The sequence below is a fragment of the Gossypium raimondii genome, chromosome 7 (assembly GCF_025698545.1).
Source record: "Gossypium raimondii isolate GPD5lz chromosome 7, ASM2569854v1, whole genome shotgun sequence".
Classification (NCBI taxonomy): Eukaryota; Viridiplantae; Streptophyta; class Magnoliopsida; order Malvales; family Malvaceae; genus Gossypium; species Gossypium raimondii.
The window spans coordinates 43,080,176-43,097,262 of record NC_068571.1 but is presented as its reverse complement, the minus strand read 5'-3'; positions in this window follow the sequence as shown (position 1 = coordinate 43,097,262).

Below are 17,087 nucleotides of genomic sequence, written 5' to 3'. Positions count from 1 at the left end.
GGTCTAATAGAAGTCGTATATCTTCAATAGCAGTAGGTATTCCAACATAACTTGCCGAATAGTTCCACCTAATTAAATAAATTTTTAGCATAAAATTATTTTTTAAATCTATGTAATAATTGTAAAATCTAATATAAATTTTACCTCATTATAAGTGGGAATGTATATGGGTGGTTCACTCGAAGACGAAAAAATGGAAAGCGAAACCGAGCCAATGATTGTAGTAGTGATAGATAACCCTCGATTTTGGCTTTATTTGGTATCGTCGCCCCGCACATCTCTTGGTACAATGTTGCCAACACGGCAGACCCCCAACTAAGTTTGCCAGTTGCTTTAAAATCAACGAGTTTCAGTAGCCACCTCAAATGTACGAGGTTTCGTGACAAATTCGGCATCAGATAACCTTCAATGATCTCAAGAATGTATGCCTGAGCATATTGTATTATTTCAACTTCAGTCGAATCATTCCTCGGCTTCGGGAATGTGTCTCGTAACTAACCCATCTCGATCTGACCTTTGTAAATATTATTCGGAATCGTACCCAAAAGATCGTAGCATATGGCTCCCCAATCAGCAGATTGAACGGACCCGGTGAGTATGGACTCATCCACCGGCAATCCCAATTGTAACTGCACGTCCTCCAAAGTGATAGTACACTCTCTGCGTGGAAGATGGAATGTGTGCGTCTCGAGTCTCCACCTCTCTATGAATGCGCTGATGAGTTTTTGATCCAACTTGCACCTCGGCCTATATTGGCCACGTGCCAAAAACCCGTTCCCTCAGGTAATTTTCTATCAACGGTGATGGAGGACCAGACATATTACGAATATAACATTCTAACACCCGATCTAAAGGCTATTATAAAAAATTATAAAATTAAAATTAATTAAAATTACATAAATGAAAAAAAATTAAATAATATTCAAAAATTAAAATTAACCCTTACCATTTTCATTTGTTTGAGGGAGATATGTTTATGATCGAGATGAATTAATTCCCCGACCATTGCTAAAACGATCAAATATTTTTGAAATTAAAAAAAAACAATACTAATTTAGAAAAAAAATTAAACGAAATATTTAATTAAAGAGAGCTTTGAGAAATTTAGGGAGAGATTTGAGAGCTTTTTTGAGAATTTTGGAAGAAATGTTTGTGTGAAAAAAATATGAGGGGGTTTTTATTTTTATTTTTTTTTACTGTTAGACCCCCCAACGGTCAAAATTTTAAATTACCGTTGGGGGTCAAAAGCACAGGCTAAAACGCGTCCCTGAGGGAGTGATTTTGCCACGTCAGCAAAGCACGTCCACGTCGGCACGTTTTGTGCTGACATGGCAAAATCGCTCCCTCAATGACGTGTTTTAATGTTTTCGGACCATTCCGGTAAATAATGAGAAAAGTAGCCCATTTTTGTAAATAAAGTTGGAAATGAGCCTTTATTGGTAAAATGGTCGTAAATTGGTGGTGAATTTTTTTTAACTTTAAAAATGGGATTAAAATGTTTTTTTTATTAAATATTAATTAAAGATCTTAAAACGCAAATATTGCTAAATTATTAGTAAGCTTATATTTTAATCTTTGAACTTTAGAAAATTTATAAAATGGTTATTGAACTATTTGAAAGTTTTCATTTAAGTCATTCAGCTATTAAAATCGTTGTTAGGTATTCTTTTCTATTTGCACTGCTTACACCAATCAAAAACTCTCATTCTTCTTCTTGTCTACAGTTCAATTTTTTTCAAAAAACAACTCTGAACGTCATGAATTTACAAACTAAAATCCAAACAGTTTTCATTTTTTATCTTCAATATTAACCGTCAAATCGACTTAAATCTAATGTATGTTCTTCTACTTGTCGATGGGCACTAATTCACTATACCAATTGTTGAATCATCACTTGGAGCTTGCTAGTTGGTGTACAAGCCCAAATATGCCCCGGCCCAAATAAATAAACATCAAATAAAACAATAAACAGGCCCAACTAAACCTAAAACCCAAAATGGCCCAAATATTAACCCAAACTTAGCCCCCCCAAAAAACACAACACAGCAGAAACCCTAAGCAACGCGCCTCCATTGTAGCACCCACTCCGCGCACGTTGCACACGTTCTCCTCCAGCTGGCTCCTGCAACAAACAACAGCAACAGAAACAACCACGCAACAAGGAAGATATAGAAAAATAATAGGAAAGTACGGGGGAATAATGGAAAAGATATAGATTTGATTTTGATTGTTTTTCTCTCGGATTTTCGGCTATATAAGGTCGATTTAAATTTGTAAAAGAGTGGGGAGAAATAAAAAAGAAAAGAAAAATATATATTCGAAAATAAATTTTAAGGTGATACTTTAGTTCTTTTATTTTTGTTTTATTTCTTTTTTTATCTTGAAATAATATATAAAAAATAAAAAAGAGGCATTTTTTACCCATTTCGCCGTCGCCGGAATGTTCGGAGGCCCAAGGTTTGCATCAGAAAAAAAGAGAAACTTTTCAGTTTCCCGACCGCCATATACGACGGCACCGGTGACTGACGGTCGGCGCGATGACCGATGACCGGACCTTAGGCCGGATCCCGGAGAAGAGGGAGAGGATGGAGAGTGTTTTTCAAAGTTTTTTTTTAAAGAATGAAGAAAATGAAAATTTTTGAAGAAAGTTTGGCTTAAATAGCCTAGTGAAACGACGCCGTTTCGCTCAACTCCCATGTGCCCAAAACGGTGCTGTTTTGACTTGGATTGGACCGACCCGACCCGAATCGCCTAGGATTCGCTTTTTTTTGGACAAAAGGGGCTATTTGCGCCCCTAGTCCTTCTGCTTTTGAGGCTAGTTACAATTGGGTCCTATCTTTTGTTTTTTTGCCACAAATTTTTCATTTTTTTTAATTTTGTCCTTATACTATTTTGAAAGAAAAACACCTGAAACGTTGTCGTTTTGAAATTGGGAACAATTTCCTATTTGGTCCCTATTATTCATTCGCGCGTTTGCTTTAATCCTTATTTTGTTTTATTATTTTTATAATTTTTTAATTGATACCCCGAATTTTAATTCCATTTCAGCCTCATCCTCATCCTCATTCCATTTAATTTATTTATTTATATAAAAAAAACTCTTTTATCATCATTTATTTTAGGTTTTATATTTATTATTTATTTGAAATCGTTTTATGTATAATTTATTTAGATTTATTTTATATATTATTTATTGCAAACTTATATATATATATATATGTATATCTTTCAATTTTATGTATATATATTTTTTCAAAACTGTAATATATATACATATATTTTTTAGAAATTATTTTAAGTTTTTTGTTTTATATATTTCATTCCTTTTCTTTTTTATATGTATACTTATATATGTGTTTTAATATATGCATACACATATTTTCAAATTTACTTATATATTGTACTTATATATATACATATTTTGTAAATACATATACATATATAATTCATATTAAAGTATTTGTTTTATGTTGTATATTAACATTTTGTCATTTTTTTTCTAAAAAGGAAAATATGTTTGATTTCATTAAAGCATTAAAACCATTTTTATTCAAAATGTAATATTCGATATTTGGGATTTTCGAGAAGATTGAGCCCTAACGTATTTGGTTCCAATTTTCCTTGTTAACCCTAAATAATCGAAAATACTTTTTCAAAACGCATAAATAAAAATCATTTTTGGGAATTCAACATGTTGTGTCCTAATGTATTGGGTATGACATATTGTTTTCTTGAGATGAAAATTTTCCTATAAAAAAAGGTAATATTCAAAGTTTGGGAATTTCGAGAAATTGTACTCTAACATATTGAGTCTCAATTTCTTCATCTGAATTAAACAATCGAATATTCCCTAAATAAGAGGGTTTTAATTTGATTTATACAAGTTTTTAGATACAAGGATCGTATTTTAAAATCTTTTCAAACTTTTGACACTAAGACATTAAATAATCAATTCGGTACCAATTTTGGGTGTTACGAGGTGCTAACCCTTCCTCGTGCGTAACTGACTCCCGAAACTGTTTTCTTAAATTTTGCAGACCAAAATCATTTTTAAGGTGAGTCGATCACACCTCAATAAAGGGTCGATGGCGACTCCAGTTTTTGTTTTTTAAAGTCGACGACTAATTTTTGTTTATCAAAAAAATGGTTTCGATAGCTTGGCGACTTCACTGGGGACTGGTTAGAGAGTCGAGCCGTAAATTGATTAATTGTTGTCTTTCGGTCGGGAAATCAAAATTTGTTTTAAAATCACGATTCCCCCTTATGCGTTATTTTCATGATTTTGATCATAATATGTTTGTTTGGTTGGTCCAAATATGTTAATGAGTATTTGCATTTTGCATTGCATAGGTTGGTCAATTTTACCCCTCTAAGTGGGAGCGAGAAACTAGTCATTCGTGAGGTTTTTACCTCCATGCAGGATAGTGGACTGCTTTCGGGATACACCCGTACCTATATCCTCGTGAGATTTTTATCTCCGTGCAGCTATAGGGAAATGTATTCCTCTGAACTGAACTCGGTCTATATGAGCCTATAATGGGTGAGGATCGAGGAATTTGCTGGTTCGGGTACCTTTGCTCTAGAAGCCAAACCTCATATAGTGAACCTTTGGAACTCACCCTAGGTAGAATTACACTGAACCCTAGTAGATACCCGAATAGGTATTTTATTAATTTTTTATTGTATTGGATTCTACGTTTGTACCTGATACTAACTTATTGTGTTTTGTTTTGGCTGCATGACATTTTGACTGCATGGCATTTCATCATAGATGTGTTGATTCACGTTTGGTTGCTAAATAGAGAGCTTGTCATTGAAAACGAATTTCTTGATAAACTAGAAGTCAATACGGTTGTCTGAATATAGTCTAAGAAAATGTGATGCGAGAAGTGTAACAAGAGGAGTATACGACCTTGCTGCGTTTCCTAAAGATTCAAGTTAGCAAAGATTATTCAATAGTCTTCAAACATCCCAACCTTTTTAAAGAAGCTCATGAGCATGAGTGAGTAAGGAGTTACGACCTAGATCAAACAAAAAGGAGCTAAAATTCGCGAGATGCATCTTAATATCCGAATGGTCAATGTCTTCGCTTGGAGTACGAAGGCGAAGCTGTATATATATATCCGCTTTGTGTAAAGAGATTTGTTTTCTAGTGAAGTTTTTCTAGTAAAGAATTGAACCAGAATTAACGTCTCTTTTTGCATTCATTTCATGCATTTGCATTACATTACATCATATGCATTAAATACCGTTAAAAGATCCTAATTAATTAAAATCATTGCTCAGTTAACCTGGAAACCAACCAACTAACCAAACACTGTTACGGCACTAAAGCAAATACTAAAGACATAGATCAGAGATTGGAAAAGCTCGAACAATACCAGAAGGAAATGCAAGACTGACTTCAGCTACAAGTATAGGAGCGATTAGACAAAATTCAATAGGATATGTCAGAGAAGATACTAGAATCCCAAAAGGATATGATGGCTAAGTTGACCCAACTGTTGACTGGGGGAGGTGATAAGGGAAAGTGCCCTATGACTAATGTCGAAGAGGGAAACGATGATGAACCTCTCTATCCTTCAAGCTTTACTCCTCCGCATGTGTAGACCCAAGCTGAAGTATACCCGCACAAATCTTCTGTCACAATCAGGCCTCAGCAGTTTCAGACCGATGCTTCAAACTTCCAGGCTGGATCGGGCTCTAACCCCGAAAACAACCCTGCTAACTCTACCATTTCTGACTTCGACGAAGTGGCTGAAAAAGAAAAAATGAAGGAAGAATTGCCAAAACAGTTAGAAGAAATGTGCAAATGGCTCGAAGAGAGGTTTAAGGAAATGGAAGTCACTGAAAACTATCGTGGGATTGACGCTAAAGATCTGAGTTTAGTCCCGAATTTGGTACTCCCTCACAAGTTTAAAATGCCAGAATTCGAAAAGTACAATAGAACCAGTAGCCCAGAAGCTCAAATCATCATGTTCTACAGGCGGATGGCTGGATATGTTAACAACGACCAGCTATTGATACATTGTTTCCAAGATAGCCTCGCAGGGGCAGCATCTAAATGGTATAATCAATTAAGCCGTACCAAGATTAGTTCTTGGAGGGATTTGGCACAAGCTTTTATGAGGCAGTATAGTCATGTATCAGAAATGGTTCCTGATAGAATCACCTTACAGAACTTGGAAAAAAAATCGAATGAAAGCTTTAGGCAGTATACACAGAGGTGGAGGGAGGTGGCCGTTCAAGTTCAGCCGTCGCTATTGGAAAGAGAAACAACAATACTCTTTGTCAATACGCTGAAAGCCCCATTCATTACGCATATGTTAGGAAGTGCTACAAAAAGCTTTTCTGACATAGTTATGATTGGTGAAATGATCGAAAATGCTATAAGAAGCGGGAAAATTGATGCAGAAGAGAGTAACAAGAGGACAGTCTCAAGGAGAAGAGAAAATGAGGTAAACAACACGGGTTACTCTAAATCAGTTATTGTGAGTCATCCAAGAAAGGTGGTTGGTAATCAACAAAATTCACCAAGGCAAGATTCCGGCATGAAGACTGAGAAGTTCCAGTTTACACCAATCCCAATATCGTATAGGGAATTGTATCAAAATTTGTTTGATGCACATGTAGTTTCCCCTTTTCATGTGGAACCTCTACAACCTCCGTATCCCAAATGGTATGATGCGAACGCACAATGTGACTACCATGCGGGAATTATAGGGCACTCAATAGAGAATTGCACTGCCTTCAAAAAACTAGTTGAAAGACTCATCAACATGGGTGTTATCAAGTTTGATGACTCATCTAGTGCAGAAAATCCGCTACCCAGTCATGATTGATAATGGAGTGAATGCAATGTATGAAGAAATGGTAGGAAACGTTCACATCAATGCCATACATAGAGACACAACTGAAGAAGGGACCTTGTTAGATGTTGGCCATTATAAATTTGGGAGTGTTTTAAATAATTAGACTGCAGAAGAAATCTCTGTAGTCTTTAAAGCTTGCTTAGAGTAATGTTCAAAACACACTTGTTGCTTTTAGCCTAGAGGCAATAAGAATTCCTTTGTGAATAGGCTCATGTCTGAACGTCATTACTCTAAAAAATACATCTTTGCATTCATTTTTTAGCCAATATTCTTTCATTCTTTTCAAATAATTATTCATTCTTTTGGATTTTCTTCCACATCATTCTTTCATTCATAATCATATTGTACAAATAATTATTCACAAACTCATACATTCTTTTGCATATTCTTTGGTACCTACTATGGGTCCCCAGATATCAATGACATAAGTGACGCAACTACAGACTCAGAATCTCTTTTTGAGACATGTGTTTAAAGGGATCTCATGACTTCAAAGATGACATAGATTGTAGCTTATCTCCAGACTTGTTGAGGATGGTAGAATAAGAGGATAGACAGATCCTACCTCACAAGGAATCATTAGAAATTGTGAACTTGGTGAAGATTGGAATTGACATGACTACAAAGACGAAGTGAGACCTTATTGAGTTACCCCAAGAATTCAATGACGTCTTCACATGGTCATACCAAGATATACTCCGGTTAAGTACTGACATCTGAATAACAGCATGATGTCAGAAATTTATAGTATGTTCAAAATTAATGTTATGAACGATGCAGTGAAAATTCTTTACTGGGCAATGTCTTTCTCTTTGACTTATCATAGCTTTGCTTATTGAAGTTGAATTGCCATTTCTCTGCATTTTAGTTAGATTTTATCCTAAGATGAAGATCCAAAGATTCATCCCAGAGAATTTCACAATGGGGAGCTAGTGTTGAAAAATATCCTTCCTATAAAAAAAGGATTTTAGAGGAAAATGGATGCCAAATTGGGAGGGTCCATATGTTGTAAAGAAGGTCTTTTCTGGGAAAGCTTTAATCTTGAGTGAGATAGATAGTAAAGATTTGCCAAGATGGTAAAGATTTGCCAAACCCTGTAAACTTAGATTCAGTTAAGAAGTACTTTTCCTAAAAAAGGGGACCAAGGTGAAAACCTACAAATGACACTTTAAGTCCAAAAAAAAGGAAATAGGGAGGCCAAGGTGAAAACCCGCAAAGGGTGTCTTGAGACCAAAGGGGATTTGAGTTGAAAACCCGAAAAGAGTGACTCAAATATTGATCAAAATGGCACTTGAAATTATCAGAGCAGCTCAAATACTGATCAGAATGGGGCATGCAGTGGTCTTGCTATACTTGAATCAACAGGAAAGGGTAAGCGACATCTTGGGGCATTGACAAAGTACTATAGATATCCTAAACACATGTTAAACTCAGAATGGTCTTCAGAAAGTTTGTACAGAAAAGTTCAGGCTGCGATATCTGGGGCACCTAGTCTCCATACTATTTATTTTGAATTTGTTGTTCTTGGAATACTTCATTATTTTTCAAGATTCGTGTTCCCAATCAATTTCTCTTTTATTCTTAATATATTTGATAATTTATTCATTTCAAGATATGCTCTCAAATTAATTCTATTTTATCCATCGTTATTATCTTTTTGCAAGTATGTTACATTAGAATAAGGATTAATAGGACTAATAAAACTTTCACAAAAGAAGTTTTGCATATTACTCTAGAAGTTTCTAAATAATACAAGAACCTGAAACAAGACTATTGTTTAGAATTCACCGAGTTTAAAGGTTGGAAATATCTAGGAAGGAAAAGTCTAGATTAAGAATTTTCGAGTTTTGTCGAAGCATTGTTGTCACAAGGGAAGCCTTAATGAATAATGAGCAATAACAACTTCAACATTAATGAATCATTTTCATGACATTGCATTCAAATGTCATTCATACACATCTAGTTAGGAGCATTTGATTCATTCTGATCATGACATCCTAATCTCTAGGCATAATTAGGTTCATGAAATAAATCATACAGGTCATGTTCCCAAGAGAACGGATCGGTGAAATCATAAAGCCTTATCTCCTTGAGCAGCAGTGGAGCAGGTTGAAAATAACAGATCTTGTCTTCCTGTACTGGCAGTGAAGTAGATCAAAGATAGCAGATCTTGTCTTCCTATATTAGTAGCGAAGTAGATCGAAGATAACAGATCTTGTCTTCCTGTACTGGCAGTGAAGTAGATCAAAGATAGCAGATCTTGTTTTCCTGTATTGGTAGCGAAGTAGATCGAAGATAACAGATCTTGTCTTCCTGTATTAGCAGCGAAGTAAATCAAATATAGCAGATTTTGTCTTCTTGTATTGGCAATGAAGTAGATCAAAGATAACATATATTGTCTTCCTGTATTGGCAGCGAAGTAGATCAAAGATAGCAGATCTTGTCTTCCTGTATTGGCAGCGAAGTAAATCAAATATAGCAGATTTTATCTTCTTGTATTGGCAATGAAATAGATCAAAGATAACATATATTGTCTTCCTGTATTGGCAGCGAAGTAGATCAAAGATAGCAGATCTTGTCTTCCTGTATTGGCAGCGAAGTAGATCAAAGATAGCAGATCTTGTCTTCCTGTATTGGTAGCGAAGTAGATCAAAGATAGCAGATCTTGTCTTCCTATATTGGTAGTGAAGTAGATCGAAGATAACAGATCTTGTCTTCCTGAATTGGCACCGAAGTAGATCAAAGATAGCAGATCTTATCTTCCTATATTGATAGTGAAATAGATCGAAGATAACAGATCTTGTCTTCCTGTATTGACAGCGAAGTAGATCAAAGATATCAAATCTTATCTTCCTATATTGGTAGCAAAGTAGATAGAAGAAAACAGATCTTGTCTTCTTATATTAGTAGCGAAGTAGATCAAAGATAGTAAATCTTGTCTTCCTATATTGGTAGCGAAGTATATCGAAGAAAACAGATCTTGTCTTCCTGTATTAGCAGTGAAGTAGATCAAAGATAACAGATCTTGTCTTCCTATATTGGTAGTGAAGTAGATCAAAGATAGCAGATCTTGTCTTCCTATATTGGTAGTGAAGTAGATCGAAGATACCGGATCTTGTCTTCCTATATTGGTAGTAAAGTAAATCGAAAATAACAGATCTTGTCTTCCTATATTGGCATGAAGTAGATCAAAGATAGTAGATCTTGTCTTCCTATATTGGTAGTGAAGTAGATCAAAGATAACGAATCTTGTCTTTTTATATTGGCAGCGAAGTAGATCAAAGATAGCAGATCTTATTTTTCTGTATTGGCAGTGAAGTAGATCAAAGATAGCAGCCTTATCTCCCTGTGCAGTAGTGAAGTAAGTTGAAAATAGCAGGTCTTGTCTTCCTGTAACGGCAGCGAAGTAGGTTGAAGATACAAGTCTTATTTCCCTAAAGTAGCAGTGGAGCAGACAGAAGTAACCAGTCCTATCTCCTTGAAGTTGCAATGGAGTGGATTAAAACCACATATCTCATCTCTCTGAAGTTGCAGTAGAGCAGACCGCATCAGACTTATCTTTAAAGTTGCAGCAGAACAAGTTGAAGCTACAAGTCTTATCTCTCTGAAATTGCAGAGGAGCAGACTAAAGATAGCAAATTTTGTTCTTTTGAGAAGCTACAAGGTACAAATCTTATCTACCTGACATTACAGTGGAGTAGATTAAAGTACTAGTTCCTATACCTTTGAACATGCAGTGGGTTAGAACGAGGCTCGGTAGGACTGGGCACAGTTGAGTCTTTTAGTCTTTACTCCGTTCCCGTTACACGACAACGAGCAAAGATTGGCAGCTGTACAAGCCCAAATATGCCCGGGCCCAAATAAATATAAAATAAAACAATAAACAGGCCCAACTAAACCTAAAACCCAAAATGGCCCAAATATTAACCCAAACTTATCCCAAAAAAAAAACACAACACAACAGAAACCCTAAGCAGTGGCAGCAAATTGGCGTCGCAACTGCCGCCCCTTTACGCGCCTCAGTCGTAGCTCCCACTCCATGCACGTCGCACACGTTCTCCTCCAGCTGGCTCCTACAACAAATAACAGCAACAGAAACAACCACACAACAAGAAAGATATAGAAAAATAATAGGAAAATACGGGGGAATAACAGAAAAGATATAGATTTGATTTTGATTGTTTCTCTCTCTGATTTTCGGCTATATAAGGTCGATTTAAATTTGTAAAAGAGTGGGGAGAAATATAAAAAAAGAAAAATATATATTCGAAAATAAATTTTAAGGTGATACTTTAGTTCTTTTATTTTTGTTTTATTTCTTTTTTTATCTCGAAATAATATAAAAAAAATAAAAAAGAAGGCCTTTTTTACCTATTTCGCCGTCGCCGGAGTTTTTGGAGGCCCAAGGTTTGCATCGAAAAAAAGAGAGAAACTTTTCAGGTTCCGATCACAGATATCTGGGCAAGACTGACGCAATGACCACCGCGGTTAACGCGGTGGCCGATGATCGAACCTTAGGCCAGAGCCCAGAGAAGAGGGGGAGGATGGAGAGTGTTTTTCAAAGTTTTTTTTTAAAAGAAGGAAGAAAATGAAAATTTTCGAAGAAAGTTTAGCTTAAATAGCTTAGTGAAACGACGCCGTTTCACTCAACTCACATGTGCCCAAAACGGCGCCGTTTTGACTTGGATCGGACCGACCCGACCCAAACCGCCTAGGATCCGCGTGTTTTTGGACAAAATGGGCTATTTACGCCCCTAGTCCTTCTGCTTTTGGGCTGGTTACAATTGGGTCCTATCTTTTGTTTTTTTGCCACAAATTTTCATTTTTTTTAATTTTGTCCTTATACTGTTTTGAAAGAAAAACACCTGAAACGGTGTCGTTTTGAAATTGGGAACAATTTCCTATTTGGTCCCTATTATTCATTCGCGCGTTTGCTTTAATCCTTATTTTGTTTTATTATTTTTATAATTTTTTAATTGATACCCCAGAGTTTAATTCCATTTCAGCCTCATCCTCATCCTCATTCCATTTAATTTATTTATTTATATAAAAAAACTCTTTTATCATCATTTATTTTAGGTTTTTATATTTATTATTTATTTGAAATCTTTTGATGTATAATTTATTTAGATTTCTTTAATACTATTTATTGCAAACTTATATATATATATATATATATATATATATATATATATATCTTTCAAATTTTTATGTATATATTTTTCAAAACTGTAATATATATACATATTTTCTTTTAGAAATTATTATAAGTTTTTTGTTTTATATATTTCATTCCTTTTCTTTTTTTATATGTATACTTATATATGTGTTTTAATATATGCATACACATATTTTCAAATTTACTTATATATTGTACTTATATATATATACATATTTTGTAAATACATATACATATATAATTCATATTAAAGTATTTGTTTTATGTTGTATATTAACATTTTGTCATTTTTTTTCTAAAAGGAAAATATGTTTGATTTCATTAAAGCATTAAAACCATTTTGTTCAAAATGTAATATTCGATATTTGGGATTTTCAAGAAGATTGAGCCCTAACGTATTGGGTTCCAATTTTCCTTGTTAACCCTAAATAATCGAGAATATTTTTTCAAAACGCATAAATAAAAATCATTTTCGAGAATTCAACATGTTTTCTTGAGATGAAAATTTTCCTATAAAAAAAGGTAATATTCAAAGTTTGAGAATTTTGAGAAATTGTACTCTAACGTATTGAGTCTCGATTTCTTCATCTGAATTAAACAATCGAATATTCCCTAAATAAGAGGGTTTTAATTTGATTTATACAAGTTTTTAAATACAAGGATCGTATTTTAAAATCTTTTCAAACTTTTGACACTAAGACATTAAATAATCAATTCGGTACCAATTTTGGGCGTTACGAGGGTGCTAACCTTTCCTCATGCGTAACTGACTCCCGAACCTGTTTTCTCAAATTTTGCAGACCAAAATCGTTTTTAAGGTGAGCCGATCACACCTCAATAAAGGGTCGGTGGCGACTCCAGTTTTTGTTTTGATAAACAAAAATTAGTTGTCGATTGTTGGACTTTTAAAAAAAATTTAATAGCCTAGTAACTTAAATAAAAACTTTCGAATAATTTAATAACTTAAATGAAATCTTTTAAATAATTCAATGACTATTTCTAACCTTTTGAAATTGAGTGATTAAAAAGAAAAACTTACTAATAATTTAGTGACCTTGAGTGTAATTTACCTTTTTCATATAATAAAATGAACTTTTCTTTCTTATGAAAACTAGTATTTCAATATACCTAACAAGCTTACAAAATTGATAAAAGTAAAATTAATGCCCTCAATCATCGCAAGTTGGAGAGGAAAAAGAAATTGAAAACGTGATAAATTGATTATTCTTTTGTATTTTTAATCGTTAAACTAATTTATTATCTAAAATTTTGATTGATGAAAAATTAGTCTGATCCATATAGGTTATGTTTAGATTTATTTTGATTTAATTTTCATCATGTGATAAAAATATTTAAAAAAATAATCCGATCCATGTAGGTTATGTTTAGATTTATTTTGATTTAATTTTCATCATGTGATAAAAATATTAAAAATTTAATCCGATCCATGTAGGTTATGTTTATATCGACTTATGATGATTAATTTTGTTTATAATAATTTAAATGTACTGTTTTGTGATTTTCAATTAATATAATTATATTTATGGATAATATAATATTTTGCCCGAAACTTAGTAACTATAAATTCATTTGGTTTTTGAACTTGAACTTAAAAATTATAAAAGTCTGATGATGTGGCATTTTAAAATTGTGCGACATCATTTGAAAATTAAAAAAAATTATGAATTTTCAGGTGTTAACATGGTACAATCTTACAATGACGTATACAATGTTCTAATAATCGGACTAGTGGTTAACCGGTGAGACCACTAGTTCTTAATTTAATCGGTTTGGTTGGTTCAATTGTTAGACCAACAATAATGAAATAAATAATTACAAATTAGTAAAAATCAAAAGAAATTATTAAATCAATTCAAACACTGATTTTTGTCTCAGTTTTCGATTTTTACCGATTTTAAACAGTTTCATATTTAATTGATTCAACCCCTTCATTTGGACCAATACACTAGTCTGACCAACTAATCTAGTTATGTTCAAAGAATAATAATACATCATTAAATCTTGATGGAATTCAAGTTCAGGGGCCAAGATAAATTTGGTTGCCAAGTTCAAGTACTAAAGTGAACAAAAAAAAAAACTTAAGTATCAAAGTGGACCTAATTACTAAGTTCAGGGACCAAAAACTATATTATCCCTTATAAAAGAGATAAATCCGAAAAGATTAGAATACATAAATTAAAATATTTCAAAGGGTGGACCAATCTTAGACATTAAGGAGAGTATAAAAACTTGTCCAATTTTGTAACCTCAAAATGATAAGAAACGAAGATAAAATTGGGAATTAAAGATGTTTTAATTCTGTTCTTAGTACTTAATTGTCTGTAATAGTTTATACCATCTATGTGTTGTTCATACATTTAAATTTTAATTTAATCTTTTATTTTATTTCAAAAAATTAATTTATTTGCTGTTTGAATTTAAAATGTAAATCTAATTGTTAATACCGTGAAGTTTTTATACTAAATTCAAGTCATTACGACACTATCTTTTGGATTGCATGGCTATCAAATGTGTTGTTTTTAATTTCAAAATGTCATATCAGTTAATTTAATAAAAATAGAGTTAATAATTGGACTTGAATTTTGGAACCTGAAAAGCATAAGAATGAATTCTTGAAAATAAAAATAGAGGATTATATTTTAAATATGCAAAGAATACAAGGAGTTTGAGCATATATTAACCTTATACTATTGTTTAAGTGTTCAATTGAGTTGATATCATTTATCAATCAAGTTCCAATACAGTTGTAAAATTACCAAAAACTCGGTTCTTTTATAAAGTTAAAAAGCTATTAATGAGATTGTGTTTACGGGTTTTTCTTTTAAACAAAAACTTGAAACATACATTTATGATTTGATTTAAATTTAAGATAATATGATTTTAAAATATCAACATTACAAACTAAAGCATAATTTATTACATTTTGTTCACCCACATAGTAGGTGTGTTATAATCGAACTAAATATAAAGCTTTTGGTTGAAAGGACATCATAAGTCAATCAAATATTAATTAAAAAAGTCTAAAATACCCTTTTAACAAACAACACAAAGGTATTTATACATGTTTTCATAGTTTATATAAAATCTTTAAAACGATCCATGTGACATAATCTAATTTTATATTATATAATTGAATTTGATAAAGTTTACAAATATATAGATTTTGGCCAACAACCTCTTGACCCAATAGCAGTAGTATTATGTTGTAGACATGAGAAATAAAGTTTGATACTAAACAACTCCATTCTCCTCCCTCAATTATATATATAGAAAGAGAGGGAGAGAGAAGATTTTGATGTTACATCGTGAATCTTATTTAGGTTTGGTAAAATAATTCAAACTCGTGAGTTTTGATTTATCTCTACTATTATTAAATGAGTGAGTATTTGGTATACGGATGGTATATATTTTATTCCACAAACAATCTTAAAATATTGACACGTCTTTTTCTTAAAATATAATATGGATCTTAATATATCAGAAATTATGTTTAATATAAATTGTGCATATAATTTTTTCTCAAATTATTAAAATAATGTGTATTTTCTATTTTTTACTTTTTTCCAATTAATATTGTTATTTAAAAACCGAGAAGGTAGTAGAGAGTTTCCTCATAATAAAAGGAATCTTTGAATGACTTTAAAGTCATCAACGTCCACCAACTACAAAACAAACCATAAGCATGTTTCTTTAAATCAAGGGATGATTTATTTTTAGCCCCACATCCACTTTGGTATTTAAATTTGACAACTAAAATTATCTTAGTTCCTAGATTTGAAAATATAAAAGTTTGATAACGTGACACTTTAAGATTGTGTCACATGGTACAATCTTCCGGTTCAATCAATTCAACCTTTTTGTTTGGATCAACACATCGATCAATTTTCAATCCAACTAACTAATCTAATCATGCTCTAAGAACACTTGTCACATCTTTAAATCTTGATGGAATCTAAGTTCAGAGGCCAAAATAAAACCTAATTACCAAATTCAGGCACTAAAGTAAACAAAAACAAAAAAAAAAGATATAGGTGAAAATTATATATTGTCATATTATTTTCATTTATTTTTGGTTAATTAAAAGTTTAAATATATATTTTTAAAAGATAGAAAATCACTTATAAATCAATGGTTTAAAGTGGTTGATTTAGTTTAATTTTATATTTTATGTATTATTATATTAAATTATTTAAATATTATTTACAAATATTATTATGTTAATTTGCTTAAATGATAATTATTATATTTAAAATTTTAAAATATTTTATGTATCATTAATTTTACAAATAATTTATAATAATTATTTATACTATTTAAAAATGTATATTTTAGATATAAATATATATTAAATTATTTAAATGTCAACTAAATTAAATTATTCTTTTAGTTTCTAACAACATGTTTAAGATGATCATTTTAATTTTCTACTATAATTATTTTACACCAACGCTGTACCTTTTGACATTTTAAAAAAACTTTTCAGCCATAACCATAATGCCAAACTAGCCATAAACCATTTATGTATTAGGGGTGTAAGTGAGCTAAGTCGAGCTTGAGTTAGATTTGGAATTTCAAAATTCGATATTCATCTCAAGCTAGATTGAACATCTATATTTAAACTCATGCTTGACTTGAGATATAATCGAGCTATTCAATAGTGAGTTTGATTAAGCTTGCTTATCAATTTTCGTACTAAAGTTTGAACTAGAGTTTGATTAAGCTTGTATGTATTTAAGCTCAAACTCGAGCTCGACTAAATAACTAAGCTTAAGGTTAATAATATATATTTGAGGGCAACAATGTAATTAACAATATAAAAATATGTAAGGTAAATTACAGTCAAGGTTACTAAACTATTAGTAAGTTTACGTTTTGGTCATTCAACTTTAAAAGTTACAAAATAATCACCAAAATATTCAAAAGTTTCATTTAAGTCACTGAATTATTCGAAAGCTTTTATTCTAGTTATTGGGCTGTTAAGTTTTTTTAAAAAGGTGCAACTAACGAGCTCCAAA